The sequence below is a fragment of the Oryx dammah genome, unplaced genomic scaffold, assembly GCF_014754425.2.
Source record: "Oryx dammah isolate SB20612 unplaced genomic scaffold, SCBI_Odam_1.1 HiC_scaffold_7, whole genome shotgun sequence".
Lineage (NCBI taxonomy): Eukaryota > Metazoa > Chordata > Mammalia > Artiodactyla > Bovidae > Oryx > Oryx dammah.
The window spans coordinates 32,714,962-32,740,027 of NW_024070191.1; the positions used below are offsets into that span (position 1 = coordinate 32,714,962).

The window sequence follows — 25,066 nt, forward strand, 5'->3', positions numbered from 1 at the left end:
CGTTCCCATATGCTCCCCCCAACTTCCCCCACAGAGTAATTTTTGAAGTGATAGCTGACCTACAGTTCGAAGGAGTTAAAAAAAATTGAGCAACGCTGCCAATTTCAGCTCTGCTGAAAAGCAGATTTCTTTTTGTTTTATTTTTTTATAAACTTTTAATTTTATATTAGAGTTATAGCCTATTAACAATGTTGTGATAGTTTCAGGTGGATAGCACAGGGACTCAGCCATACACATACAAGTATTCTCCCCCAAAACCCCCCTCCCATCCAGGCTGCCACATAACATTGAGCAGAGTTCTCTGTGCTATACAGTAGGTCCTTGTGGGTTATCCATTTTAAATATAGCAATATGCCCATGTCGATTCTAAACTCCCTAACTCTCCTTCCCCTCCCCCTTCCCATAAGCTTGTTCTCTAAGTCTGTGAGTCTGTTTCTGTTTTGTATCATGTCTTTTTAAGATTCTACATACAAAGGATGTCATACAATATTTCTCCTTCTCTGTCTGATTTATTTCACTCTTATGACAATCTCTAAATCCATCCATATTGTTGCATGTGGCATTATTTCATTATTTTTAATGGTTGAGTGCACACATACAGTAAAATCCCATTGTATGTATGGACTATGTCTTCTTTATCCATTCCTCCGTTGGTGGACATTTGGTGGCTTCTATCTCTTAGCTATTGTGAACAGTGCTGTGATGAACATGAAAAATAGATTTTAAATTCCCTAGCAAAGGTGAACTGGCTAGAAATCTTTGCACAGGGTTTGTGTTCACTCAGTCATAACAGACTCTGCTTGAAAAGCCTTTCTTCTGATTAACCCTAAACACTGCTGTAACAAAACTCCATACAGCCCCATCTATTTGTTCTGGTCAACAAGTTTCCTCAGTCCATGAAAATAAGAAATAGGGATCGTATTGGTGCTGTACCTGCTCATTCTTGTACTAAGTAATATTAATTGATGAATATTTGAACTATTACATATATATGTAAATATATAAAAATAACATATTTTAAAATTCATCCTCATCCATCTCATTAAGAGAATAATTTCCAGTAACATTTTACTGCTTCATGTTTAGTGATCAATGACATTTGTATTTATCTTGTTACAAATTATGGCAATGATGAATTAGTCTCCCAAAATATGTCTTCACACTTGGAGCCTGAAGGTTGCAGGATAGTTTTTAATTTCTAAATTGTAAAATCAATTTATTATTTTTTTCTCATTATATAATTTTGTTTATTTTATTTTTTAATGTTTTTAATCTTTTCTTTTTTAAAATTTATTTATTTTAATTGGAGGTTAATTACTTTATTTTATTTTATTTTTTTAAATTTATTTTTTATTTTACTTTACAATTCTGTGTTGGTTTTGCCATACATTGACATGAATCCATAGAGGCATTTTTGTTTCAGAAAATGGGATGGGGTAATCGGTAAGAGATGTCCAAATAGTAGATGTTCAAGTAATAAAGACATCAAAAATATATGACATTTGGACAAACTTCTCTAGAAGTGGAATGAAAATAGAGTTTAAGGAGGAAAGGGAAAAAATTTAACATCTCCGACTGTTAAAGAGCTACTTGCTCATTTCTAAAAAGGAATGGCACCGTCAAGTTACTATGATACTTGATTTCTATTGGATACCTTTAAAAAGAGTGATATGACAGTTTCATTTAAAAATATCCTATGTTAATTAACAATTGGCAGAACACATTTTTTGCAATCACTCAAACTTGTGATTAAAAGTTACAAATGTCAGCTTAAAAATGTGTGTAGAGATACATAGTTTTCCAGCATTTAAAAAATTAATGTTAACTTATTTACTTTATTTTTGGCTGTGCTCAGTCTTTTTGCTGTAAGCGGGTTTTCTCTAGTTGCAGTGAACAGGGGCTACTCTCCAGCTGCTGTGAGAGGGCTTCTCACTGCCATGGCTTCTGTTGTGGAGCACAGGCTGTAGGCACAAGTGCTCAGTAGTTGTGGAGTCCTGGCCCAGCTGCCCCTTGACATGTGGCATCCTCTGGGACCAGAGATTGAACCTGTGTCTCCTTCAATGGCAGGTGGATTCGTAAACACTAGCCCACCAGGGAAGTCCTCCAGCAGTTTTTAGCGGGTGTTGGTGAAGAAGTTTGAAGATCACTGTTTTATATCATTGTCTCCCTGCCATTTCTGCTCATAATACTTATATTTCTAGACACTTTATAACTTTGAACAATAAAACATGTCAGCATCATTTTACTAAAATTTCAGAGGATTCTTGGTCCCAAGTTCTTGGTACCCCATCACGCTGCCCTTCTACTCTGAACTGAGTGGTAGTTGCAGGGTCATGATACAAGGGCTTAAATTGGAGAAACCAAAAATAAACCAGCCCCTGGAGCTCACCACCAAACTATTTCAAGAACACGCAGTTACTTTTCACTGGCCATGGTTTGACTCATGGTGTACTCAGTAACATGTAATTACAAGGCTACATTCTAACAGACTTGACTTCTACTCTAACGCTTGCTTGTCACCTTCTGAGTATAGCGGAGCCACCGCAGTCCTGGATAGTAACTAATAGAAGTCATCTAACAGACCCTGATGCGAACCCCTCATAGGAGAGTGACTTTCTCGAATACCAGCCGAGGTTCTGGTGGATTTTCTTTTAAAGGAAGGCAAAAAAAAAAAAAAAAAGAATGGAAGCAACCATATGCCCATATGGCAGAGGAAATCCACATGGAGAAGCTGGGTCACAGGGACTGTAGCAGTTGAAGTTGGGGAGAAATAAGGAACTAAAGAGCCTCTTGATAAGGGTGAAAGAGGAGAGTGAAAAAGTTGACTTGAAACTCAGTGCTAAAAAACTAAGATCGTGGCATCTGGTTCCATCACTTCATGGCAAATAAAAGAGAAAAAGTAGAAGCAGTTACTTTTCTTTTCTTGGGCTCCAAAATCACTGTGGATGGTGACTGCAGCCATGAAATTAAAAGATGCTGCTCTTGGAAGAAAAGCTATGACAAACCTAGACAGTGTATTAAAAAGCAGAGACACCACTTGGCTGACAAAGGTCCATCTAGTCAAAGCTATGGTTTCTTCAGTAGTCATGTACAGATGCGAGAGTTGGACCAAAGTGTGGTGCTAGAGAAGACTCCTGAGAGTCCCTTGGACCGCAAGGAGATCAAACCAGTCAATCCTAAAGCAAATCTACCCTGAACTTTCATTGGAAGAGCTGTTGCTAAAGCTGAAGCGCCAATACTTTGGCCACTTGATGCAAAAAGCTGACTCATTGGAAAAGACCCTGATGCTGGGAAAGCCTGAGGGCGGGAGGAGAAGGGGCTACAGAGGATGAGATGGTTCGATAGCATCACTGACTCAATAGACATGAATTTGAGCAAACTCTGGGGGAGAGTGGAGGACAGAGGAGTCACAGTCCATGGGATTGCAAAGAGTCAGACATGACTTAGCAACTGAACAACAACATAGTCATTTAACAATGTTGTGATAGTTTCAAATTTGAGAAGCACTGTTCTTCACATCAGAACAGAAAAGGAAATGATAGTTCTTTCTGTGATGTGCACATTGAGACCTACTCTTTTATTCACTTTCAAATATACAGGGTGGTACAGTTAGCTATTGTTACCATGCTGTACAATCCACTCCCAGAAATTATTTATCTTATAATTGGAGATTTGCACCTTTTGACCACCTTCTCTCCCCCTACATCGACTCCCAGCCCTAGCTCCCACCACTCGCCTCTGGCAACCACCAATCTGTTCTCTGTTTCTGTAAGTTCAGGGGTTTTTAGATTCCACATAAAAGTGAGATCATACAGAATCTGTTTTTTCTTTGTCTTACTTCGCTTAGTATAATGCCTTCAAGATCCACTCATGTTGTTGCAAATGGCAGAATTTCCTTCTTCTTTATGGCTGAATAGTATTTCATTGAATATATGTCACCCTTTCCTTATCTATTCATCTGCCAGTGGGCACCTAGTTTGTGTCTATGTCTTGGCTATGGTGAATAAAGCTGCAGTGAATCTGGAGTGCAGATATCTTTTTTGAGACAGTGATTTTGTTTCTTTCTGATATATACACAGAAGTGGAACTGCTGGATCATACGGTTGTTCTATTTTTAATTTTTTGAGGAACCTCCATACTGTTTTCCATAGTGGCTACACCAATTTGCATTCCAGCAGGGCCCAAGGGTTCCCTTTTCTCCACATCCTTGCCGACTTGTCCTTTGCTGTCTTTTTGATAAAAGCCATCCTTATTCATGTGAAGTGATACTCACTGTGCTTGTGACTTGCATTTCCCTACTGGTGAATGATGCTGAGCATCCCTGCATGCACCTGTCAGCTATTTGTATATCTTCTTTGGAAAAATGTCTATTCAGCTCTTCTGCCTATTTATAAAAACAGATTGTTGGGTTTTTCCTTGTTGTTGAGTTACATGAATTCTTTATATATTTTGAATATTAACCCCTTATCAGATATACGATTTGCAACATTTTCTCCCATTCTGTAGGGTGCCTTTTCATCTTGTTGATGCTTTTCTTTCCTTTGCTTTCTTCCTGGGTAGAAGAATTTTAGTTTGGTGTAGCACCATTTGTTTGTTTTTGCTTCTGTTGCCTTTTGTGGCTTTTGGTGTCAAATCCAACAAGAATAATTTCCAAGACCAATGTCAAAGAGCTTACCCATGATGTTTTCTTCTAGAGTTTTATGGTTCCAGGTCTTCCATATTTTAATCTGTACAATTTTCTTTTCATGTACTTTTACTTTAAAGTCTTTTGTAGGGGCATTAAATAATTTGAAAAAAGTATATTACTAAGCAAAAGAAACATAATGCACATAATATTTTAAAAATATACAAGAGCATGAATGAATCCTGTCTTCTCTTAACCACCTCAGAAATGATCTCCTCGAGTTCGCCACTCTTACTAGCAAAACTGTATGAAACTTCTCACCTAAAATCAAGGCGCCCATCACAGTTCAACCACTTTTTGCGACCCCAAAGTCATCAACGAAAGTGATGCAGATTATCTTGGGCACATGTCACTTCGGGGAATGCTTATTAACTTTTCTCTCTCTCCTTTGTTGTTGTCAGCTAATCCATTTACAGAGAGAGGAATCAACTGAATAAAGTCATTTTTCCCTCCCCCGGCCCTCTCCAACTCCAAAAGCTTTTCTATTTTCTTGGTTTCTAGTCCACTGAGGACTGGGAAACCACATAACTGGACCTTTTGAAATTAGATCTTTAGCCAGAATCAATAAGCAAGCCTAAAAAAAGCATCTCCGTGAAGACACAGGGACTTGGCTACTCAGAGGCTTTTTCCTTCTTATCTTCCGGTTCAGAGTTCTCTTCCAGAGATTGAAGTTGCTAGAAAGTGACCTTCAGGTCAAGACCATGTTCCTGATATGTCTGGCAGCCAGCCAGGACTGTGACATCTTCTGACATCAGATGCTGGAGGGAGCATTTGGCCACTTATCCAATTAGAACATCCAAACCGTCATTATGTATTAGGTGTAAGGATAAATTTAGCTTGTTATTGTTTAATTACTAAATGATGGAATGAAGCCGAACTGGGTTTAACTCTCCAGCCTAGTGTTACACTTAATTTTAACAAAGTTTGACATGTGGAGTCATTGTACAAATTATGATGAAATTTGAAAGAAGATTCCTTAATAAATTACCTGTCTCCGGTGACTCACACTGAACTTCACAGGTCTTGAGGTTCAAACTGCCAGTCAGGTTTCATATATCTTTTCCAGTGGCAGGAGTTTTAATGTGAATGGATACAAAATTGGCTAAAATTTCTTGAAAAATATATCCACGGACTCACAAGTATTTTTAAGTTGAAGATAAAGTTAGTTCTTTTTTTTTTAGTCACAAAGCAACTATAAGATGTCTGTGGTATTTTTAAATTAAAAGCTAGTTATTTGCCTAGCTTGGAAAGTTCAGAAATAGAAAAGACTTTTTAGAATAAAGTATTTGTTCATTCTTCCTCTTTTGTACCTTTTGAACTTTGTACTGTGTTCATGTATTTCCTAATAACAAAATAATGGAAGGACATAAATCCATCTGTCCAAATATCCTGTTTGATTTTCTTTGTTTTGTAATCACCAGCTTGTGTTGAGAATCACTGAGGTAATAGCCAATCCGGTTCACTGACCACCACAGGCATCTCTTGGAATAAACCGGACAGAGTTTATTCCAGCTACCAACTTTGACCACCTTCACCCCAGTATTTTCTAATTGTAGCCCTCATGTAGGCTCTGTGCTGAGGAAATGAATTATGAAACTAGTCTAAGAAAAAATATGTTAACTATAGTACCAAAGCACGGTCATGGATCCAAACCTAAGGTATTAATGTCTGTCTATTCATTCTCTCTCTCTCTGATTCCACAGACCCAGTTCTTTCCCTGTAATCACAGGGAATGCAGGAATCCCAGCCATGCACTGCCCTTATTCAAACTGACGGAAAAACAATACCATAGCATGAATCAATAGGAATGGTGCATTTGGCCAGGAGACTGTGATTTCTGGGGACTGGACGGGTGCTTCGTTTTAAAGTTTATATTAGCATCAGATTTAACAGTATGGCAATGTTTCCCAAACTTTGTCACTGGGAAGTAATTCTGGCATGTGTCCGTATGCACTGTCTTTCTCTATATGTATGAGTATAAAAAGTACTATAGAGTGGGTGGCTTAAACAACAGAAATTTCTTTTCTCAGCGTTCTAGGGGCTGGAGTCCAGGAGGCAGTTGCCAGCTAGGTTGGGCTCTGGAGAGAGCTCTCTTCTAGGATTGCAGATGGCTGCCCTCTTGTTGTGTGTTCACACGGCCTTGGAGACAGGGCGAGATCGCTTCCTCTTCTTATATGGCTATCAGTTCTGTTGGATTAGGACCTCACCCTTATGAGCTCAGTTAACCTTAATTCCTTCTTAAAAGGCTCTATCTCTAAATGCAGTCAGATTGTGAGTTAGGTCTTCAACATACACGTTTTATTTTGAGAGGCAGTGTAATTCACCATATAATATACACATATCAATATGTATATACTTGTGTATATAAAATTTTATTTTACATACACACTTCCAGGCATTTTTGCCAGTGTTCTTCTATCTTTTTCTGTTCTCAAAGCTGAGGATTGGAGCTAAGCAAAAAAGCTGAGTGTTGGGCGGGGACCACTGAACCAAGACTCAGAATTCATGTCTGGCTCTGTGATTCCAAGAGTGTACCTCTCTCCTTAAAAACCTAAATTCTTTCATCTGTGTAAAACAGGATTGATAATCTATAATCCTGGGAAAGTGTGAAGAAGGAACAGGTAATAATTTGTTGTGTAATGTGAGCTCTTTTTAGTAAAAGTTTCAAAATGAAATGCAAAGATTTTAATCCAAAGGTATGAAACTGTTAAAATTTAACTGACATTCTCAGCAATTACCATGTGCCCTAAGAACATTAACTCACTGAATCTCAGCAACAGTGGTATGAGATAGGTTATGTGTTATCACCACCTTTTCTATTTTATAGAAACACAGGAAACCAGAGTATCTGGTGCATGACTACACAGCTCATTTGGGAGAGTCAGGAGTCACATCCCTGGTGGTAGCTTTGGTGTTAGAGACCAGTTACCATGAAGCCACGAACTATGAAATTGCTGCTTATTCACTTCTAATTGTGTGACTCCCTTGTTCAAAAACCTCCACTAGCTCTTTTTTTTTTTTTGATGTGGACAATTTTTTAAATCTGTATTGAATTTGTTACAATGTTGCTTCTGTTTTCTGTTTTTTTTTTGACTGAGAGGCATGTCAGATCTGAGCTCCCTGACCAGGCATCGAACCCACACCCGTTGCATTGGAAAGCAAAATCTTAACCACTGGCCCGCCAGAGAAGTCCCTCCATTGGCTCTCAAAGCCTAAAGTAATATGTACAACTCATTTGCTTAACAATATATACCCTCCGGCAACCTTTCTTTCCTGTTTTGCTCCCCAAGAAAATCCTTCCTTCATTCCTCCTGGTCCCTCTGTACTCCAGCTGAAATGGACCAATCCCTTTATCTGAATCCACCTATTCTAACACCTGTCTCCACCTTCTGTATTTTACACTATCTACATCTTCAAGGTCCCTCCAAAATGCAGTCTCCTTCCTACGTTTTCTCTTGCACCTCTCAACCCTGGCTGGCTGTTTTTTCTTTCCCACAGAATTTTCTCTCTCTTCTCTGCATGTATTAATAAGAGCTTCTGGCTTTTATGATATTTCTTTCTGTATGCTATATTCCCTCCCAACTAAATGATGGGATCCTTGAGGGCTGCAATATGCTTTCTTGGAGCTCTTTAACACTTTTCATTAAAATTTTAAATCATTATTGTTTGGTAGCCAAATGTATGCAGATTTATTGGAAAAAATAAAACATTACAGAAATACATCTCTTAAAAACTGAGATCTATCATTAGAACCCTTCCTCTGCCGCCCAAAGAGAACTGTGGTTAACAGTTTGCAATGCATTCTTTTAAACTTTTTTTTTTCACAAAATAAACATACAATTTTTATTTACACAAATGGGATTCTACTATATAGGTAACTTTGTACCTCCCTCCCACTTAATTGATATTTTTCATATAAAGAGGTATCTCATTTTTTTTAACAGCCACTTAGTATAATATTAAACGGAATCAACCCTGAATATTCACTGGAAGGACTGGTGTGGAAGCTGAAGCTCCAATACTTTGGCCACCTGATGCAAAGAGCCAACTCATAGGAAAAGACCCTAATGCTGGGAAAGATTGAGGGCAGTAGGAGATGGGGGCAACAGAGGATGAGATGGTTGGATGGTTTCACTGAGTCAGTGAGCATGAGTTTGAGCTAACTTCAGGAGATAGTGAAGGACAGAGAAGCCTGGCGTGCTGCAGTTTATGGGGTCGCAAAGAGTCAGGCATGACTTAGCAACGGAACAAAAACAACATAGTATAAAATTATGTGGCTGTAACAGTACTTACCTGTTCAGTCCCTCACTGAGAAATATGACAGTGATTTCCAAATTTCACTATTATGAGCAATGCTGAAGTAAATGTATTATTCGATATATACACTCTTCACCGTTCTGATTCACCCACCACTTTGAGGGGACCTTGAAAGACTGAGAAAGCTGGACAGATCACTAAGAAGCTGCCTGGGCCTGAACCAATATGCTTCTTGTCATAAAGGAGGGCACTGGAAGCAGGAATGTCCTCAGCGCCCTACTGGGGGACGCCAGAGAGGCAGCCCTGACCAGCCCCAGTTCTTTGTGAATAAGTTGGATGAGAGAGCCCACACACTGAACGATGCAGCCCGAGGGCCTGCCTGGCTATGGATCCCACTTGATCCACTCTCATTATCCCAGCGGAGCCTTGGGTCACCCTTGATGTGGCAGGTAAAACTGAATTTCTTGTAGACACTGGATCTGCCTGCTCTGCTCTGACTCGGCCAGCCGGCCCCCTTCTCCATCTGTGGACCACACTGTGACGGGAGTTGGTGGACAGCCCAAGGGAGAGCGATTTACATCTCTCCTTGGCTTCCCAGGTGGCATAGTGGCAAAGAATCTGCCTGCAATGCAAGAGACACAGGAGACTTGAGTTCAATCCCAGGGTCGGGAAGATCCCCTGGAGAAGGAAATGGCAACCCACTCCAGTATTCTTGCCTGGAAAATTCCATGGACGAGAAGCCTGGTGGGCTACAGTCCATGGGGTCGCAAAGAGTTGGCCACAACTGAGCACATACTCTTTACATACACAGAAACATACGTTCCATATATGTTATCTATATCCACAGATAACTTTCTGTAGGACAAATCTTCTGGACATGAAATTGCTAGCCAAAATGGAATGGATATTCTAAATGATGATAATTATCGAATATGTGTAGGGAAAATATCTTGTTTTATGTCTTCCTGTATGTATCCTTCACAAACTTGTGGTTAAGGGGGCTGGCTCTGGCATCCGACTGGACAGGTTTGTGACTAGGCTTGGTCCCTATGTTTTAGTCACCTCATCTATAAAATGGGGAAATAGTTGTACCTTACTCCTTGTGTTGTAAGACTTAAATAAAACAATACATGTAAAGCAATTAGCATTGAGTAAGTACCTGGAAAATAAGTAAGTGCAAGATACATGGGAGGCTTCCCTGATGGCTCACTGGGTAAAGAACCCGCCTGCAATGCGGGAACTGCAGGAGACACTGGGTTTGATCCCTGGGTCTTGACGATCCCCTGGAGGAAGAAACGGCAACCCACTCCAGTATTCTTGCCTGGGAAATCGCATGGACAGAGCAACCTGGTGGGCTACAGCCTAAAGGGTCGCAAGGTGTTGGATGTGACTGAGCACAAGATATATGGGAGGAAAATATGGTTAGTAGGTTCAGATAACTGTTCACCGAGTGAATAGGACTGAACAGAACAATAGCAGTTTGAGTAATCTTTCGAGAAATGGATGGTATGTGGCTACTGAAACCAATAGCAACTCTACAAAATGACCAGCTAGCATTAGAAGTGCAATGGCTTTGAAACAATTTATCTTTGTGCAAAATGAACCGGTCTGAACCAGGATCAACCACTGACCTTGGCCTCTTCAGTCCCACACTGTCCCCAACAGAACTCACTGGCCCCAGCTGCAACCTGGTACCTTATATAATGTGTGTCTCTAAGGACAGAGAACAATGCGGTTCCCTGGAGGGAGCCGTGGCTCAGCACCGAAGGTTGTTAGGGCACCTGGTGAGCCAGCAGTGAACACTGAAAATGAATAGAAAGTGCATAAATGGCGGGAGTATAAGACTCTCTGTTTAAACTCTTAGGTTCTGCCTAGTCTCCATTGTCATGGGAAGGTTCCTGTATCAATACTAAGATTCTCCACCCTGGGTTCCAGAAACATCTCTGCCACTAACCAGCTGCAAAACCTTGAGCAAACTGTTGAACCTCATTTGCACTGACACAACAGGAGAGTGAAATAGCTGCTGTGAAAGGCCCTTTTTGACATTCCTTTCCCCACAGGCAGAGTCACATTTTCAGACGTCTGGGCTGTCTATTGCACTGAAAAAAAACCCGCATAAAATCAGTCAATGGAAATATTTTCAAAATGTGTCAGAGATGGTCAATGGACCACAGCAGGGCTCAGACTCAATTGACCATCTTTGCCTCTATGGTAGAAGGTAATGGGGGTCTTCTGAGGAAGCACCAGAAATACAGAAGTCGGACTGGGGCCAGGTCCTGGCCAGGGACAAGTCTGGCAGTAATCGGGGCTTCCCAGTGAAGAATAAGCATCACTGGAAGTGTACCAGTGACCCTTCTCCTAGTCTAACATTGGAGTCGAACTGCACCGGTCTTCTTAGGCCTATTCCTTTTTTTTTTTTTTTAATATAAATTTATTTATTTTAGTTGGAGGCTAATTACTTTACAATATTGTATTGGTTTTGCCATACATTGACATGAATCCTCCATGGGTGTACATGTGTCTCCCATCCTGAACCCCTCTCCCACCTCCCTCCCCATCCCATCCCTCAGGGTCATCCCAGTGCACCAGCCCTGAGCACCCTGTCTCATGCATTGAACCTGGGCTAGCGATTCATTTCACATATGGTAATATACATGTTTCAATGCCATTCTCCCAAACCATCCCACCCTTGCCCTCTCCCATAGAGTCCAAAAGACTGTTCTATACATCTGTGTCTCTTTTGCTGTCTCGCATACAGGGTTATTGTTACCATCTTTCTAAATTCCATACATATGTGTTAGTATACTGTATTGGTGTTTTTCTTTCTGGCTTACTTCACTCTGTATAATCGGCTCCAGTTTCATCCACTTCAGTAGAACTGATTCAAATGTATTCTTTTTAATGGCTGAGTAATACTCCATTGTGTATATGTACCACAGCTTTCTTATCCATTCATCTGCTGATGGACATCTAGGTTGCTTCCATGTCCTGGCTATTATAAACTGTGCTGTGATGAACATTGGGGTACACGTGTCTCTTTCAATTCTGGTTTCCTCGGTGTGTATGCCCAGCAGTGGGATTGCTGGGTCGTATGGCAGTTCTATTTCCAGTTTTTTAAGGAATCTCCACACTGTTCTCCATAGCGGCTGTTCTAGTTTGCATTCCCACCAACAATTTAGGAGGGTTCCCTTTTCTCCACACCCTCTCCAGCATTTATTGCTTGCAGACTTTTGGATTGCAGTTCTTAGGCCTGTTTCAAAATCCACCTCCTTCCAAGGACCCCCTCCCAAATGAACCAGCGCATGCGGTGGCACTTCCTCACCGTGTGCCACTTTCATGGCCCTTCCAGGAGGGATACAAGGCTGCCTCTGAGTGACACTTGCATCCTTTCAGCGAGATTTGCCTCCCAGGCATCCAATACAGTAGTGCTCAGGAAATATTTGCGGCTCTGTGAATGAGCGACTCAGGCAAGCTCCCCGGGGGACTACAGTTTTATGGGTTTTAATATGAACCATACCATGGAACCTGAGACTTTTCCCTCATTGCTCCCACTGGAAACTGTCCGTTCCAGTCGGATTTGCTGGCAGTTGGATGGAATTTTGTTCCTTTTCACGCTGAAAACCATAATCTAATTTTTAAATTAAAAAAAAAAAAACATTTTCATAGCACCTACCTCACGTTCTGCAGTAATCCAAACATTCTACAAATGTTAATTCATTTATTCTTTGCAAGCACCCAGATGTAGAAAATAAGACCAGGAAAGGTTGTCACTTTGTTCTGAGATCAAAGCTAATAAGCTCCAGAGCTGGTGTTCAAACCCAGGCCATCTGGTTGTGGAGTATACGCTCTGCCTGAAATGTATGTGAGTAGCAAAAATCGTCATGAGCAGGAAAAAAAAAAAAAAAAAGATGTTGATGTATTTATTTCAAAGGAAATGCTCTTTCTCTTGTGTCCCCCTTTCCTTCCTCATTCAAAGCAAAATGTTCTAAAGCAAACAGTCTTTTTTCACACCTGAGAGAGCGAGGAGGCTCATTTTTGCTTTGGCAATCAAAATGGAAGAGGAAACGTGTGTGGTTTCATCACCGGTGTTTTCGGGGCGTGTGCTCTGCCTGGTCCTGCCTGCCTCCCGGCTCATCTGGCTGGGGCCCCCTCTCTCCAAGCTTTGCTGCCTCAGGTCGCAGAGACTTTTAACAGTCTGTCTTTCCCCTGCGTCTCTGGGTCACGGACCAGCCTTTCCTGCAATCCCGCCCAGCCAGACTTTGAGCCTCGACGTCTTCTTAGGCCCTCCCCTCAGTCAAAGCCTTGCAATTAGGACTCCGACCTCATCAATTGCAACTGCATCCGAATCCCCAGAAATCGCAGCTCCAGGTCCTCCATCCTGGGGTGAATCCACTGCGTTTCTGGGTTTCGAATGTTAGGCGCCTGACTACACGTACATTTCAATTATCTGTCTTCTCGGTGCGAGGCTGGCGTCAGAACCCGATAGACCTGCCATTGGTAGCCGTGGGACCCAGGGCAAGTTACTTAACGTCTCTGACTCTCGGTTTCCTCATCGTGGAGGGGATTGATACCCATAGGGTGGCCGCGTGGATCAAACGAGATAAGGCAGAGGCTTCGCCGGCACCCTTGAGTTCTCTTCGGTCCCTCTCGACAATTGGACGTCATACCTGCTTGTCGGTTTCCCATTTTTTCCCCCAGAGCACCCTCCAGCTCCGAGGGCTGGGAGGGCGTCTTGGCGCCACGCTCGGAAAAAAGCCCCTAGGCACCCTTAGAACGTGAGACCCCCCGGGCTCCTGGGGCTCATTCGTGACAACCCGAGAGAGCTGAGATAACTTGCTTCGACCCTAACCCTAAACCTCAGCCCCGCGGTCCCAGATGGCTAAAGACTCGGGGTCCGACAGAGGACCGCCTGAAGTGTCTGGAGGAGGGGGTTGGGGAAGAAGAAATGGAGTCAAGAGTGAGCCCGCGCTCCGGCTCGCCTCCCTCCCCCAAGGATGCTCTCATCCCCGGGCCCCCTTCCCACTCGGACACCTGCTGCCCGGCGTCCGAGGCAGGGCCTCCCTCCGCCAGGCGGGCTTCCCGGCCCGCGTCCCACCTGCGCGGCCGCCCCGCGCGGGCGAGGTCTAGGGTGGGGGTGGTTAGTGATCCCGGCACCCAGCCTTGGGGGCCGCCGCCGGGCTCCCCGCCCCCGCCAGGTCCGCGCCCCCGGCCGCGCCCCCTGGCCGCCCCGGCACCCCTCTCCTCCCCCGGCGGGCTCGGCGGAGCTTTGTACTCACATCCGGGGCTGGGTTTTGCTTTAATGCGAAACGTAATTAACCCGGAAAAAAGGGCCGAGAGACAAGAGAGAAGGAGGGAGTGAGGGCTTGGGGGGAGAAGAGCAGGAGGAGCCGGAGGAGCCAGAGGCCCCCGAGAGTTTGGCGGCGACAGAGACCACCTTCCGTCCCTTCCGTCCCCCCGAGAGCGACGGCCCGGCGGGCCCGAGAGGCGCTTCCAGCCGGATGTAACGCGCGCACCCTGCCCGAGCCCCGGCCCTGCGCGGCGGGGTAAGTGGGGCGCCCGCGCCGGCAGGGGCGCGCGCCGCCGGGGCCGGCAGGGAGGCCGGGCGGGTGGGGGGTGCCCACCTGCGGACCCAGGACCCCGGGGCGGGTCGCCACCGCCCCCGGCCGCCTCCGATGGCCCCCGGGGAGCCCGCAGGGTAGCCCCCACTTCGGCCCTCGGGAGCGTCCGGGGTGGCCAAGGTCGCCGCCGCCAGGGGTCGGGCTGCGGGGGTGGGGCCGCCGACTGGGTGGGGGCGGGTGTTCTGCCGAGCTGCGATTTCTCACGTTTGCAGCGGTGAAACTTCTCGGCGGGTTCTGGCGCTGGGGTAGCCGCCCTGCAACGACTGCCCGGGCTGCAGGTAGGGGAGGCAAGAGGACGACGTCCAGGCAAGTCCCCCGGGGCACGGATGGGGCCTCGGAGACGCATCTTTCTCTTCCCCTGTTAGCCTTATTCCGTGGCAGGCCTAGAACGCTCTCCAGGGAGATCTCGCCCCTGCCCAGTGGGCCCAGCCCGAGCGCCCTCGGGCTTCTGGACCTGCGGGCTCTGGGGTGACTTGGAGGAAACGGCCCTAAAATGCAGGTGGGGTGCTAGATTGGGGAAAGCAGGCAAGGGGATCTGGCTGGCTGTCTCATCAACTTCTTCCCCTCCACCTTACACGCTTCCCTCTTCTGCTCCAGTTCTAAAGACTGTTAATGCATCGATTAAAAAAAAAGAGGAAAGGGAAAAGAGAGGCAGTGTAGGAACGAAAAGTGTGCAGACACGTCCAGAGAGGAGGCGCGGCCGGGCCATCTTCCCCGAGGCGGTCACATCTCCTCCCCAGGCCAGCCCTGCCCCCAGCCCCTCGCAGGGAGGTTTCCTTCCTACTTGGTGCATCTTCCCCTTCTAACTCCTCTCGCGCCCCTCCCACCCCTCTGTCTTTCTTTCGGACTCCAAATGGGGATTTTTGGAGGAGAGCAAACAGCGGAGCAGGGGGAGGGGACGGGCCTTCTACCGGGACGCCAGCTGTGGCTCCTGGAGGAAGGAGGAGGGGGAGGGGGCGCCTCGGGCCGCCGAGGGGTGGGTGCGCTTGGGCTGAAGTTCCAACACTGTACTCCTGTTGTGTTCAATATATCTAAGTCAGCCCTCCCTCCCCCCCCCCGCACCCCCCCCCCCCGGCTTTCCTCCTTTCTGAAGCTTCATCATCTTTCTTTCTTGGGGAGCAGAGCCTTCAGAAACAGTGAGGCCAAAGATCTGGGAAGAGTAGTGTTTGTTTTCTATTTCAGTTACATTCAATGGGTATTTTTTGGGTAATTAAGACACCGAAGACGGTGCTGAACAAAAGATAGCCTCTGTCTTCAGGGGGCTTACCACCTGAGGAGGCCAGAGGAGATCCACCGGTATTTAAAACAGAGTGCAGATTGTGAAAATGGAGATCCAGCATGCTTTGAGAAGCCAGAGGCTTTAAATTTTTTTTAATTAATTTCTTAATTTTTGGAATTAATGTTTGCCTGTGCTGGGTCTTCCTTGCTTCTAGGGCTTTCCTCCGGTTGCGGCAATGGGGGAGGCTGGAGGAGGGGGACTACTCTTCTAGTGGGCTTCCCATTTCGGTGGCCCCTCTCCTTGGGGAGTCCTGGCTCTGGGGTGCAGGGGCTTCAGTAGCTGTGGTTTCCGGGCTCGAGCAGAGGATCAGTGTTTGTGGTGCAGGGTCTTACTTGCCCTGTGCCATGTGGGATCTTCCTCAACCAGGGATCGAACCCATGCTCCTGTATTGGCAGGCAGATTCTTCACTACTGAGCAACCAGGGAAGCCCAAGAAGCAAGAGGCTTAAAAAAAAAAAAAATTCATTCTTTTTCACATATTAGCCTTCTCTGTTGTGTGCCACTTGAATGCAGGTGACTTTTGCCGTACCTTGTAGTCTAGACTCTGTGCCAGCCTGGTGGTGTATGACATCTGCTAGGTGCTAAGTAAATGTTTGTTGAATGAATGAGTGACTGACTGCAAGCACAGGAATCGTGTGCCCCGTCCAAATGGGAGAGCGCACTGTGAAAGTGCCTCGGACTGGTTCAAGCGGGTTTGTGAGGATTTATCTCTGATGTTGCCTTTGGACCTAAGTGCCCTTTGCCCTCTTTGTAAGCCCTGCTTTTTTTTTTTTTTAAATTAAGTCTCATATGGGCAATATATAGCTGATACTTTATTTTAAAAATATTTTATTTCTTTATTTGGGGCTGCACTGGGTTGCTGGGTGTGGGCTTTCTCGAGTTGCGGGGGGTAGGGGTTACCCTTTGTTGTGGTGCAGGGCTTCTCACTGTGGTGACTTTCCTTCTTGTCGACTATCTAGAGCCCAGGCTCAGTAGTTGTAGCGTGCGGTTGGCCCACAGCCTGTGGGATCTTCCAGGACCAGGGATCAAACCCGTGTCCCCTGCATTGGCAGGTGGATTCTTAACCTCTGGACCCCCAGGGAAGTCCTAAGCCCCGCTTTTGACAAGTGTGTGTGGCACTCCTACTGCTGGGAGACTCACTCACTTCACAGGTGGGTGGGTGATCACCTGGGTGTGGATCAAGAAGCCACCTGCCCTTTGGTGGAGAGTCTGCAGCCCTTCTTTCCTTTTGCCATTGGCGCTTGCTTCTCTCTTCTGTATAAGGAAGTGGGCCTGCAAATCCCGTCATGTCATAGTGTGCTGAACTGTTCTCAGCTCACTATTTCCCCCCGAGGTTAAAATAAATACTGGAGATATGCTGCTTTTGGTTGGTGTGTGCTTATGGAGCGATTCTGCAAAAAATGAAAAGGGTGAAGCCTCAGCGCTATCACCCAAGCCCCTCTGAACAGCCTGCCTGCTGGCTTGCCTGATATTTGCTGTAAGTGCTGGGTCACTAAGGAGCCCAGATCAGCAGGGGGATGGTTTTTGGATGTGCATTCAGCTGGCGCTTTGTGGATCTCCGGTCTTCTTCATGGGGCAGGTAGACAGGTGGGTGATGCCCCTCACATTAGATGTTACTGTGGCCCCAGTGCAGTAAATATCTCTTTGCTTTCCCTGAATCTGTGGTGTTGCTTATTCCGGCTGACATAGTCCTGGAGTTTGGAAAGGATGGTCTGGGTGCTGGGGCGCTGCTTTTCCCTGCCTCTTTCCTCCTTCACCATGAGCAGCTGTTGTTGTTCAGTTGCTCAGTCGTGTCTGACTCTTTGCAGCCCCATGGACTGCAGCACACCAGGCTTCCCTGTCCTTCACTGTCTCCCAGAGTTTGCTCAAACTCATGTTCATCGAGTCAGTGATGTCATCCAACCATCTCATCCTCTGTCATCCCCTTCACCTCCTGCCCTCAATCTTTTCCGGCATCAGGGTCTTTTCCAATGAGTCGGCTCTTCGCATCAGGTGGCCAAAGTGTTGGAGCTTCAGTGTCAGCATGAGTGAGCACTTGGGGCCGCCTTACTTTCAGTTTTCTGTGCATTTTGGTGAGCTGGAGAGGACTCCGGTGGTCCCATCTGTTAGGCTTTGGAAAGGAAGAGAGCAGAGCAAATATTGTAGTGCGACAGCAAGAGAAGACTGCTAGCTCTGTCTGATACAAGCTCATCACTGAGCCAGGGAATTGGCCAGGGGCGATGGGGTAGGAGGGATGGGTCTCCACAGGCTGGTGGTTGGTGTGGTGGGGCAGTAACTGGAAGACTCCATTGACCTTTACTCCGAATCTTGGGTTTCTCTGCTCTCCCCTCCCCTGGTCCCTGCTGGTAAAACCATCCACCCTTTTGGGCTTTATGACTTCTCTCTCTCCTGGAAGCCTTTTCTTTACCCTTGACCCCCACTGAAAATTGGGCTCTTTCTTCTGGGGAGGTGGGGGAGATCCACGCCTGCTGGGACAGGAGCTTCCAACACTGCCCAGGGCGGCAGGAGGCTTTCAGGTCTGGACCTTTGTGCCCATAGAGGCCGGCCAGCTGAGATAAAGAGGGTGAGAAGTGAGGTCCCCTTCTCCTTGAGACACACGATAGTTAAAGGGCAAAGGTGAGGGCTTGCTCTCCCATCAGTGTGGACTCCATTTGGCTGTCCACTTGCAGAGAGCATCTATGATACCTCCCTCCTCACCCCCACCTCCACCCCTCCCCCCCAACCCGGGCTGAGCAAGAGGTGGCTCCAGAGTCCCTTTCCTGGCACCTGATTGCAGGCCTGGGTCTGTGAACCTGCTGGGTGACCTGGCCCACATGGATCCCATGGATCTCTTGCACTTTTTTCAATAACTTCTTGGAGAAATTTATAGGTGAGAAATAGGATGGTTCTCTGAGGAGAACATTCAAATGAGACAGCTCGTTTGAATCCTTGTGAAAGATTCCAGCATCACTGCTTTCTCAGTGGGATTTGCTTACTGATAACTGGAGGGCTAGAGTCAGTCTGGCAGCTGTCCGCCCCGTTTAAACTAGCGATGGGAGTCATATACTACTTGTTAGGCACTCCACACCTACCCAACCGCACACCCAAACCCACCCACCCACACACACACACACACACACACACACACACACACACACACATTTACCCAGTGCTTCGTCTTTACCAGACCTCCTGTTAAGCACTTTTCACACATTATTTCGTTTAATCCACACGGCAGCCTTTGAAGTCAGTACAGCAGTTCTCTCCATTTTGCACACGAGGAAACAGACCCCGGAAAGTTAAGTCTCGTCTGTCTGGCTCTGAGACCCACGGTCTTTCCCTTTACCCCAGCACGTCGGTGAAGTCAGCACGCCCTCTTCTTGCAAGAGTTTCATCAGATGCACTCTAACCGACTGATCGCTGTCATCTGCACATCCTCTGGGCCACACCCAGCCCCTCCTCCTTCCCTGCTTCCAGGGATGGAGCCCAAGGCATTTAGACTAGCAGGCTTAGGCTGTTTCTACTCTCCCAGCACCTTGCAAAAGGCTAGTACCTAGGAGAAATAAGGATGCTCTCTTTGCTGCTACCATTAGGAAGCCCTACAGCGAAACTGAACTGTTGAATCTTCTAACTGAGGGACTGTCACATTCTGAAAGTGGAAGATCTCAGTTTCTATAGGCTATTTATAGCCCCCGCACCCCCCCCACCCCCTTGGCTGCTTCCAGTGCTGTGAATTCCCTGGGGTTAGGAACCTTGAGTCAAAGGCAGACCTTTGCTTCCTGCCAGCTCCATCCAGCAACCACATTTTCTCTGAACAGAGATGAGGCTGTTGTTCAGAGAGATCATGAGTATGTAAAATATTTTGTCATTTTCAGTATCAGTATTCAGTCATTTCTGCGTTTTCCCCAGCATTTTTCCCCCCTGAAAACTTTCCTCGAGTGTTTCTTGCTTCCATTCAGGGTTCTCGGGTCCACTGGGGACTGGGCACCTTTTCCTCCCCTCCCCATTCCTGTGGATGTCTGCATTCCTCAGCCTGTTCTTCCGCTGGGAACGTGTTCTCAGGACATTCCCTTCTCTCGCACATTATTCTCCAGCCTCAGACTGTTTGGAATGTGCTCTTATGACAGTTTCAGAATGCAGTGATATTATAGCCATAGGAAATAGATGTTCCCACACTTTCAAAGTTGGACTCTTTGGCCCAGTCTCAGGGCTGGGTTGCCAAATAGATATTGCTTGTGTTGTTGTTATTATTGCTGTTGTGTTTTTACTGGGCCCCTGAGTGTTGCTGGGCCCTCCACAATGCACCCTAATGTAGGCTGGAGTATTGAAACACAGGCGACCTCTCTGATCGTCTGGCCCAGCGTTTTCTAACTCCACAGCCCAGTTCCTGTCTGCTCATTACAGCCCTTGCTGAGACCTCTGATGTCATTTCCTGATTCACTTTCTCCTGTAGAAGTTTAGCAATTTCCTGCAGTGTCCCTCTCGCTCACCACCGATGCTGCTGTCCCCAGCTCTACCCTGGAGGGTGACAAGATAGCACAAGAAACACCTTGCTGACTTTTTTCTGAAGCAGAATCCTTGGAATTCCCTGTCCTGCTAACACCAAGTCACGTGAAAGAAAAATCTCCAAATGTACAAATGGATGAATTTTTTTTTTTTTTTTCAGTTCTGAACTGCAGGAGATTATAGTGGATTATTTCATCCTGGGACCATTTAAGTACCATTTAAGGCTTTATCTCTGTTATCACTTCGGTCGTTTGTATTTATCTCAGAAGTATCAGACCAATCAGGCAGATGACTTTCCCTTATTTCCCTCTGTTTTTTTTTTTTTTTTTCTGTATCTTCAAACCCATGATCTTAAAAATAAGACATCCAGTACACTAAGCCGGAGCTTTCATGACTTAATAGCTCTTTAGCTTTTCTTTAAAAACTCTGTTTATCCACCTTTTCATTCATTTGTCTAAGCATTTAGCTGAAACACGTCAGTCTCATCTCCCAGAGTTCAAGAAGGAAAATTCCACTGGGTCGGGGCGGGGGGGTGGTGGTCTTTGTTGGGGGTCCTTGCTTCCCTTCCCCAGAGCACTTGGCGGGCTGTGTCACAGAGGTCACAGAGGCTGTATCACAGAGGCTGTGTCGCAGAGGGTGTAGCAGCAGCAGGAGCGAGGCACTGACTTGGCTGTGAATCTTCAGCTGACCTCCAGGACAGGGGCTCCTTTTATGAAGACCAGAGAGCAAAGAACCAAACCCACAAGGGAAAGAAAGAGCCTCTCTTAGAGGAGGTTGCAATAGGAAGTAAGAAACCCAACTAGGCTAGAGAGCGCCAAAGCCCTCTGGGTAGGTACCAAGCTTTTAAGCAGTTGTGATGGGTAGAATAGGGCTTTATTAGATTTAAGACTTTGAAACACCAAGAAGTCCCAAGAGAGCTATAATTTAAGCATGGTTTTGCTTCTTTATGGACTCTGGAGAATTGAGAAATTTTTTCTCAGCTTCAAAACTTCTACTCTGGGGATGGGGGGTATGTGTGGAGTTAAATAGCTTTCCTCCCTGCTAAATAAAGTAACATGCATTTCCTGTATAAAAATTTGGAAAATATGAAAAACATACAGATGTAGATAAAATTTGCCCATGACCTATGGGTAATAGCTGCTAATATTTTAGTGTCTGGATGTCAGTCTTTTTCTATCCAAATACAGAAATATAAAAACAATATTTAGAGGCCTGTGTTCATATTCAAAATTGTGTTATTGTATCTTAAAGCTTATGGTGAGTTTTTCCCTAATTTATTTAAAATTATGGGAAAACATAGTTTTTTAAAGATTGTGCAGCATTTCCTTATGTGAATATCCTGTCACTTTGTATTCCCTAATCATCGGAACGCTCAGGGTATTTCCAACTTTTTGTCATTATAAATTCAGTTGTAGTTGCTATCTTTAAATTTCAATCTGTATTTGCATCTTTGTTTATTTACTTGGATGGAATGCTAGAAGTAGAATTATTGGGTCAGAGGGTATAAACTGTGCATTTTTGTTTCGTATTGCTCTCTTGTTTCATATTGCCAAGTTTCTTTCCAGAAAGGTTGCTACTCCTGTCCTGGGTGTGTGAAAATTCTAGGCAGTGTCTTCAAGTAGATGTCATGTGTTTCTGGCTTCAGCCTTCTTACTTTTCGTCCTCACTGGTGCATCAGTCTTCTGCTGGGACATGTTCTATTTTCTTGGGGTCTTGGTCCCAGTGATCTATTATATATAAATATTTTAAATTAAAAAATATTTATTTATTTGGCCGTGCCAGGCCTTAGTTGCAGTGCCTGTCCTCTGGTTTCCTGATTAGGGATCGAACCCAGGACTCCTGCATTGGGAGTGTGGAGTCTGGACCACCAGGGAAGTCCTAGTTATCTGTTAGATATTAATGAGCCTGATGAAGATGTCAGTTGCCTCAGTTCCTAGGGGACAATTTTATTGGCTTGAATCTCCTCCTGTGACGGAGCCCAATGCCCTGGAAGGAGCAGTGGAGCGACGTTTGGGACAGGGGTGTTGCCCGATGCGCTCATCTCATTGGAAGGTGGGCAGCCGTTGACTGCTTCTCCTGACCTGTATCTCATCAGTGGGCAAGTGTTGGCCAGGAATTTCAGGTTAGGCCAGGTTGGCATTTAACTCATTTTCTGCCGCTGATCAGTAGGCAAACTCCACGCAAAGTCCCTTTCTTTCTAAAAGTTTCACTTTTATCATGAATTAAATATTTAACATATTTTCACCTGCAGCACATACTTGGAAACTTACAAGACATCTAGATTATGTAAAACTTGTCTCTTTTACTTTTCATTATGAACCAGTATTTTCTTACTTGGATTATGTGCGGCCATGTTTTGGTTTTGTTTGACGTGTGTGTGTGTGTGTCTGTGTGAAAGGGAGAGAGAGGAAGAGAAATGGATTGTGTACACACATAATTTTGATTTGCATTAAACAAAGTCTAGGAAGGAAGATGAAGCAGGAAGTGAACATGAGAAAATGTGCTGCCTCCCTGGCATCGTTATATATTTAAACTAGCCACAGTTGAAAATAAGAACATTCAGTGTATGTAGGATTATAGCAATGTAACAGTATGTTGCTGGCTGCAGTGTAAACAGATGAAATAATTTTAGAAAGCAATTTTGCAATGGGTGTCAAGAGTTATAAAAGATTATAACCTATGATCTAGTCTTATTATGACTTAGAATTTATGTGGTATCCGAGTGCAAAAGAAGAAACAACGTATAAAAACATGAATTTTAGCATTAGAAAAATTGGATATCATCTAACTGTCTAATCATGGAGACATGGTTTAAGTAAATTATAGTAAGTCCAGTCCAGTGATGTTATGCAACCATTAGAAACACTGATTATAAAGACAGGGTAGGAACATGGAACATGTTTATGACATAATTGAAAGTTTTAAGAAAGGTGATTATGTGGATAGGGGCATGAAAAAGCATGCAAAAGTGTAAACGATTGGCTTGAGTGATTTTTTTTTTTAATGCCAGCATTGTTATATGGTGAGTTTTGCACAAACAGAAAACACTAGGGAGGTTGGTGTGCTTTGGAAGGAGAGGGTGCTGAAGGGGGTGTACTGAGGGCCCTTCCTGCACACAGTTTGCCCTCCGTGCGTTGAGTTCCTTGCTAGGTGGTCTTGGCACTGCAGGTGGAGGGGCTGGCCTGAGCGAATGCTGCCTGGTGGTCTGACCCAACAATGAGAACACTTGCCATGTTGTCCCAAGAGATGGGACCAGAGTCATTGTCTGGGTGAGGGTCCCAGGATACGGAGTGTGTGTGTGGGGGGCAACTCCTGGGACGTATCCCCCAGTGTCTCCATTTACCTTTTATTTTTACTTTGGGGAACTTGGTTAAAATGAAGAATTTACAGGACAGGCTAGACTGTTACACCTGAGTGTCATGAGAGCTGGAAAGGACGTTTTGAAGGGGTGAGAGTATGTGTGTATTTCAGCAAGGTGTTCTGCCCCCTTACGGACTGGGGGCTCTTTCTCCCCTCCAGGCCAGATGGTTGGGGCTGGGCCAGGGGTGTGGGGGGCTGGAGGCAGAGGGAATTGTCTTTGAGGGGCCTCTGTGGGAAAAAGGGGAGCAGCGCCCGGAGACTTGGTTGATGATGGAGGCAGGCTGAAGAGGTAGGGAGAGGGGATTTGGAGTCAGGGGCGGCCGGCGCCCTGTACCAAATCTTAGCAGCTGCTGGGATGAGGATGCGCTGCCAGAATACCGGGCTCAGGACCTCAGGTTTGCGTGTCACTTCTGTGTGGGTTGATCTAACCACATTTCTGTGTGATGCTTCGTTCTCCTGCCGCTCATTCTGCGTCCCCCCACCCCTCCCACCTCCCACAGGATGATGAGCTCTGTGACTCAGCTGCTTCTTAGGACATCTGAGCAGCTTTTTTTCACTCCCCCGCCCCGCCTCCCCGGGCTAGAACCACACTCAGGAGATACGTAACCAAAATTCTTTTTATTGTCTTGCCTTTTGATCCCTGCGAGTCCTCTCCCTCCCTTGAAAAAAGTGAAAGTGAGTTGCTCAGTGATACTGGACTGTGCGACCCCATGGACTGTAGCTTGCCAGGCTCCTCTATGCATGGGGATTCTCCAGGCAAGAATACTGGAGTGAGTTGCCATGCCCTTATCCAGGGGATCTTCCCGACCTGAGGATCGAACCTGGGTCTCCTGCATTGCAGGCAGATTCCTTACCAACTGAGCCACCTGGAAAGCCCACCCTTGGATCCATGCAAATAGGCAGGCCCCTGTTCACAAATGTTGATGGTGGAAAGAATTTCTTCTCTGGCCTCTGACTTCGGTAAAAGACACTGATTAATCCTGTGGGCTAAAGAGAGGATATTGGAAAGGAAGCGTGAAGACAGATGCCAGTATTTTGGTCGACTGTGTTATCCGCTGCAGTTTATACCCTTCCTCTTAGAGATGTCCCAGGAGTGATGACAGCCCTGAAGCCCCTGGAACGTCTGTCGCTGTGGCCGGGCTGGCATCATGAGAATTTGCTGAGCTTTCCTGGGGGATGGGTGTACACTCACTGCAGGGCTGACCCAGCCTTTCTGCCCAGGACTCCTGAGTTCCCCTGATTCCCTGGGGAAGCTGCATCCTTTCTCAGGGATCCATCCACTTCCTCTCCAACCAGCCTCTGACCTCTCTCGCCCCCATCTTTGACCTGGCATCTGCGAGTCTTGAAGTCCCTCCCGTGGCATTCGTTCCTTAACTGTTGGCTT

At 45.7% G+C, this 25,066-nt stretch overlaps 1 protein-coding gene across 2 annotated transcripts in view; it reads left to right on the forward strand.

Annotated features, from left to right (window-relative positions):
* The first annotated feature begins 14,221 nt into the window (after positions 1-14,221).
* PLEKHA2 (pleckstrin homology domain containing A2) overlaps positions 14,222-25,066 on the forward strand; it is a 65,124-nt gene continuing 54,279 nt past the window's right edge. The window contains exon 1 of one of the 2 annotated variants that reach the window (XM_040242979.1): positions 14,222-14,484. The gene's annotated coding sequence lies outside the window, so the exon portion shown is untranslated. Of the gene's footprint in view, positions 14,485-14,739; positions 14,838-25,066 lie in introns of those variants that run through there. The other variant, XM_040242980.1, reaches the window with a different exon arrangement.